Raw genomic sequence first — 6,245 nt, 5'->3', positions numbered from 1 at the left:
CGGAGCCGCCCCGCGCCCCGCGCCCGCAGCCGGCCAGCAGCGCGAGCGGCGCCATGGCCTGCGCGGAGGCGGCGCGCGAGTTCCTGGCCTGCCTGCTGCGGGACTTCCCGCGGCCGCTGGGCCCGGACGAGGCGCTGCCCTGGAGCCCGCCGCCGGGCCGCGGCGGCGCCCTCGGCCAGGCCGAAGCGCCGGCGGAGATGGCGGAGGTGGGGCGGACTTTCCTGGCCAGCAGGTAGGTCGGGGCCGGCCAGCGGGCGACGTGGCGGGGAAGAAGGGCGGCGAGGCTCCGCCGGGAGCGGCCGGGGCCCCGCGGAGCTGGTGGGGCGGAGGGAGGGGGCCTCGCGGCGCGGCTCCCGCCTGCCGGGCGTGGGAGTCCCTGTGCCGAGCGCTGTGGCCCCTGCATGTGTGAATGCTGCTGCTGCATGCGTGCATCGCCTGCTTGTTTTCCCATGCAGGGGTGGCATACCAGGCCCCCTCCCCCGCCATGCGGTTGGCCTGCGACTCGCGTGGTGCCGAAGCCGCCGGGCAGCTGCAAGGCCGAGGGAGGGCTGGCACCTGGGTCTCCCCAAGCCCTGCCCGGCGGAGTGGGGGTTGTCCGTGCAGGTGTGCATGGGATGGGAGGGGTCAGAAGTGCACCTGGGGGGGGGGTAGCAGTGCGTGTGTACCCCTGAGAAGGCAGTGGCCATAAGTGCACATGGGAGGGAGGATGCGAGTATTTGTGCACGTGTGGATGGAGGGGATAATGGTTAGTGTGCTGGACTGGGAACATGGAAGATCTGGGATCTGATCCTCGCGACTGGTATATGCGAGGATGGAGTCAACAAGACGAGTAACCATTGATGGCCTTCTCCCCCACGAAACCAACCATTCCCTTTTTCAAGCCATTCCAATCAGAAGCCGTCCCTCCATCGCATGAAACTGAATTGCGTAGTTCTGCTATGTGGTATGTGAAGAACCAGTTCCTTTTATCTGCCCTGAATCTCCCACCAGTCAGCTTCATGAGGTGACCCAGGGCCCTGGTGTTATGGGAGATGGAGAAAATTTCTTCAATGCTTTCTCCACACCAGGCATAATTTTAACACCTTTGCCATGTCTCCCCTTACTTGCCTTTCCCCCCCTTGCTAACAGCTCCAGTTGTTGTAGTTGTTCTAATCTCTTCCTTATTTTAGTTGCCCTTCTCTGCACTTTTTCCAGTGTCCTTTTTCAGGGGCAGTGACTGAAACTGCACACAGTATTCCAGCGGTGGTCACACCGAAGATCTGTGCATGGGTAGTACCATCTTGGCAGTGTACTCATATTTTCAATTTCTTTCCTAATTATGTCTAAAAGGAGTTTGCCTTTTTGGAGCAGCTGCATGTCGGGCCAACATTTTCATTGAGCTGTTGGCCAGAAGCCCAAGATACCTTTCTTGATCATTCACCGCTAACTCAGATCCCATCACGCTGTGCTTGGAGTTGGGATTTTTTGCTCCAACATGGAGTAATCAAATGGTGAGGAGAAATGGGAGTTGTGGTCTGAGAGCATCGGGAGGGCCACACATGCCCAGCCCTGGCATACCCTGCCAGAGTTACAGACAGTGGCTGTGCTGGGCATAAAGGGAAACTTCTCACCCACCCTGTAGAGTTCACTGGAACTTGAGGACTTTGAAGTAAGCCATGTGGAGGCAGAGAAAAAGAGTTCAAATGTATCAGTGCCTAGGGAAGTTAAATGGGGTTCAGAAGATTCATGTTTGTTTGGGAGAAACTTCGACATGGAGTGCATCCTTGCTGCATTGCTGGCCCACCTCTTTCATTTATCGTAGCTTTTGACTTTTTCTGAATCTTTGAGAGTGAGCAAAGGAGACTTGTAATGCCCTTTGCCATGTCCTCCCTGTTTGAAGATTTGACAACTTCATTGTTTTACTATTACTTGGACAGAAACAAGCTGATTTAAGGCACTATTCGGAATTGGTTAAAATACTGGTCAGATGCAGATGCCAGGGGGAAAAAATCCACCCTTTGAATAATGGGGCAAGAAAAGGTTTCCCTTATGTTGACTGGGAACCTGGTGAGGTCTTAATACATACTGCCTAAACTGGGCTTAACAAAGACTTGTCTTACATTCATCAGTTTTAATTTTTAAACACTCTCCCTTCCTACTGTGTCAAGGAAGATGTTATGGTGCCATTTACCTGTAATATTTGCCTGCAAGGAAATCTAACTGATTCAGGTGAAGATATTTCCAAATTAAGATGCTTAGGATTATAGATGCTTCTGATTTCTGTGGAGATCAAAATAGGTAAGGTGCTACCCAACCAGGGAAAATGAGTAGGTAGCACTGATTTGGACCTTTTGTTTATTTGTGCATTAAGGAGTTGTTAATTTTCATTGTTCAAAGTGAAAAAAAAACCTCTTGATTTTCCTATTAGTTTTTAATGTAAGTGGTACAAATTGTTTGATCATGGAATTTCATTTTTCTTGAATTAGCAATGACATTTGAGCTTTAAAGGGAAACAATTTCATAACTATTGTAGATTAACTCTTAGTGACAAACCAGACAAGACTTCTAGTTTGGAGTCTTAATATTTTGGTAATTCCATTTTAACCAGTCCTTGATTTTGTTATACCTTGATTTAAATCTTGATGTTTGTTGAGTCTAATAATGTATTTCCTTCCTAATTCTCCTGTAAATGGCACGGGAGAATAAATGTTCTCTGGCCAGGACTGTTGTCTCTTCTCTGGTTTTAGGTAATGTTTAATGTATCTGCCATATTCAAAATGCAGTTTAGAAGTAATGCTTATTGTCAGCTAATAAGGATTAAATGCAGGCCCTCAAAATTCCCCTAAATGAAAGGCTGGCTTTGTGCTGTCAGAGCTGCCGGAGATCAATGAAGTGAAGAGAGAGAGGAAATTAAGTTTGCTTCCGCTAAGGTACAGAGGCACTTCTTTAATGGCTGCATACCACTATTTCATTTCCTTGGGGAATACAGGGGACAGGAAGTTCAGCATTGGGGTTTCTATGTGTTGTGGAACAGGGAGTCTGGATTCCAAGGTCTTTTGGAAATGGAGAGGAAACCATAGAATTCGCTGGGCTAGACTCTGTCCATGTTTTTCATTAATGCGGCGATTCTCTGATTAAACAGACACAATTATATTGCTGCAGTTTCAATGTGCAGACTTAGAGAAGGGACAGTTGTACAAATGGACAAAGCTGTAAAAATCTTAACTCTTTAAAATATCGCTGTCCATCTAAAACATTCATCCAGCCCTTCCTATGCCACACAAAACATAAAACTTGAAGTTTATCTCTAAGGTTTCATGTTAGTTACGTCAAACAAAACCTTTAAGGATACTTTTGTTGTAATTTAAAAACAATCCTGGGGAAAATGTTCATATTTACTAGATGCAAATTGTATGCAGGTGTGTGGTTTAAAGATCTCTAAGGTTAGTAAATAATACTCTTATTTTTTCATGGGGCTAGAAATAAAATGTGGGATAAAATAGTCACTTATTAGTGTAACAGGCAATGTGGCTTTAATGAAAAGGTTGCAGTGAACAATTTAGGTCAAAATGTGTTTTGATGAAGGCTTCCATTTAAAATTAAAGCTTTGTGATCTTGTGATCAACTTTGGTGCCAATTCAGTTAAAGATAAATAGTCCTCATTAAATTCTACTGAACAAAGTGTTAGCTTGGATCTGAAAGCCTACTTACCTAGTGAAAATTATTCATCCAGTTACTTAAATAAATCAAATGTAAAGTTAACCTAGCCTCTCCATACCAAGGAATGTTTCCCATTTTATCTTTATTGAGCTACCAAATGACAAATCATCAATCTGTGCTTAAGATAATCATTTTACTAGATGTAAATCATGCTAATAGATCAATATGTCTGGGTTAGTGAATAGCATAATTGGTACTGCCAGCAATGGATTTTGTTGGAAATTTGTTTTTTGCTGCATTTGTGCCAAGACATGATCTCACAGGCCTTCTGTAAGGATAAGATCGAGTGGTTTAGGAAGAATACGTAGGCTGCCTTGAGTTCCTTGAAGGAAAAATGGAGTGGGGGGGATTAATAAAATATACAGTGCTTCTGGATGAGCATTTTTGTGTTTTCAACAAGCCTATTTCCCAGTGGAACACCAAATGTTACTGGAATGTGCATGTAAACTTTGCTGCTTTAAACTTCACTTTAACGTCACCAAGGACAATAGTCCATCATTTCATGGGCTGGTGCTTAGTGAGCCTTTGGCAAGAGGTGGCCTCAGGCTGGAACTGCAGGACAGGGTGGCCTGAGCCCTCTTCTCATGACCAGCATTAGTGGAAGTCTGGAATTCATTCAGTGTCAAGCATTCCAAGCATATGGCAAGCATGGAGCTGAGGCGAGTCTTTGCCCTGCATTGCTCTCTCTTGAGCTAGAGAGGAAGTGGGAACTTGTGTTATCATAAATTTGTGGTCCCCTAACCAGGGAAGAGAAAGTGTGGATGAGCTCTTAAAAAAAAATCAAGTACAGCTTGCCAAGCAATGTTCATGCTGTATTTACAGCTTTTTCCTCCTCTCTGCCATGCCCGATGTTGATGTTAAAAGGGGCCTCATGTGTCAGCAGCAGAAGCATTTTTTGCATACCTGACCCGAAGCTAGTGCTGATTGAAGCAACTGTGCATTTTAGGAATATTGAGATCCCCACAACTCCAAAACTGTCAAGACTCATCCAATGTTGTTATTCCTGTTCAACCACAAAAATGTTTAAGGTGGGAGCAGCCAACTTGCATACCTTTTTCTTGCATTCTTCCTATGAATAAGATATTTGAATCACTGAATGAAATGTTCTCCAACTATATTTCTGATAGGTGGTTTAGACAGATTAAGCTGTGACCAGTTTTGGTTTTGTGCGTTCCAAGTAAAATGGGAGTCTTTAACTTATCCATTTGCTTGCCTGGTGTTAAGATGTCCAGTGACCACTTTCGGTGGTGGTTATCCTTATTTCATTATCTCATTTAAACTGATTTAAAAACTATGCCCTGCAGCCATGTATATCTGGGGACTTTCCATTTTATCATATTTTCTATTTCTTTGCTTTCAGTGGTCTTATTTAATCCTTGTCTATACTCTTTTTTGCTTGGGGAATTTTGGCTGAGAGATCCACCTGTCTCTCTCTTTCCCAAGAAGCAAAACATTCCTATATGCCCCTTGTACCAACAACTTGGTGAGAAAATAACCAATGTATGGTATTTTCATCATCCATTAATAAGTCCAGTCCAGGCACAAATATATACCAAGGCTTACCTTAAGGTCCCACATACCACCTGAGAGATTCTAACTGCAGCGTTGCATGTCCTTCCTTGGAAGTAGGCCTCATTGAACATAATGGTGCTTAAAGCTAAATAAATGTATGTCAAATCATGCAATGTGTTTACACTCCCAAATGCCTCACCTGTGATTTTGGCAGGCTTACATGCTGGTGAGAGGAATAAACTGTTTGAGCATGTCCTCCGGCCAGCCTAGACATGATAGTGATAGACCTAATTAATGGATGGATACAAAAGACTTGAGATCCTGGCCAATCATCTATGAATTCCAGGTCAGATTGAATCCTGAAGATGATTTGTCTCCTGATCGGCTGCAAAACTAATCCTTCCTTGGGGTATAGGTTTCTCTGCAGAGCAGTCAGTCTATAAGAGCCAGTGATATCTTTGTTTCAGCACTAGGAAATGCAGATTTCGTTCTGCGGGGGTAAATCTATTCTCGCCAGCCCCTGCAGACCATCCTGTCCTATTAATGAGGCTTCTTCAATTGTCTCCATGTCTCCATTCAGCTTCTTGCTTTTGGGCTGGTGCTGGTGCCATGAGTCAGTCACATTCTGTACTTGCCTACCTTCAAGCTTTGTCCAGTCATTTTTGCTTTTTCTGTTTCTATTGAAGTCCTTGGGAGTCTGTGTATTCTCCCATTCCAGTACTGCTACACCCTCCCCTCTTCCTCACATTAAAGAATGGTAACCCCAAGTGGGCCCTGTCACTCTGTGGCAGCCTTCCTTAACCTGGTTCCCTCTAGACGTTTTGGACTACAATTCCCAGGATTCCTACAATTGGCCCTGCTGCCTGGCACTAATGGGTATCGATCCCAAACATCTGGAGGGAACCAGGTTGGGAAGGGCTACTTGGGAGCAGTGGTATCTGTGAAATTACAGCATTTCATAGTGTTGTACTGTACCTAGCATAATTGCCCATTTAATGATTAAAAAAAAATCTGGAAAGGCCAACTTCTCTTTG

This window comes from Varanus komodoensis, unplaced genomic scaffold, assembly GCF_004798865.1.
Source record: "Varanus komodoensis strain SLA01 unplaced genomic scaffold, ASM479886v1 scaffold38, whole genome shotgun sequence".
In the NCBI taxonomy this organism is placed as follows: Eukaryota; Metazoa; Chordata; class Lepidosauria; order Squamata; family Varanidae; genus Varanus; species Varanus komodoensis.
Note: the sequence above shows the minus strand (reverse complement) of the source record.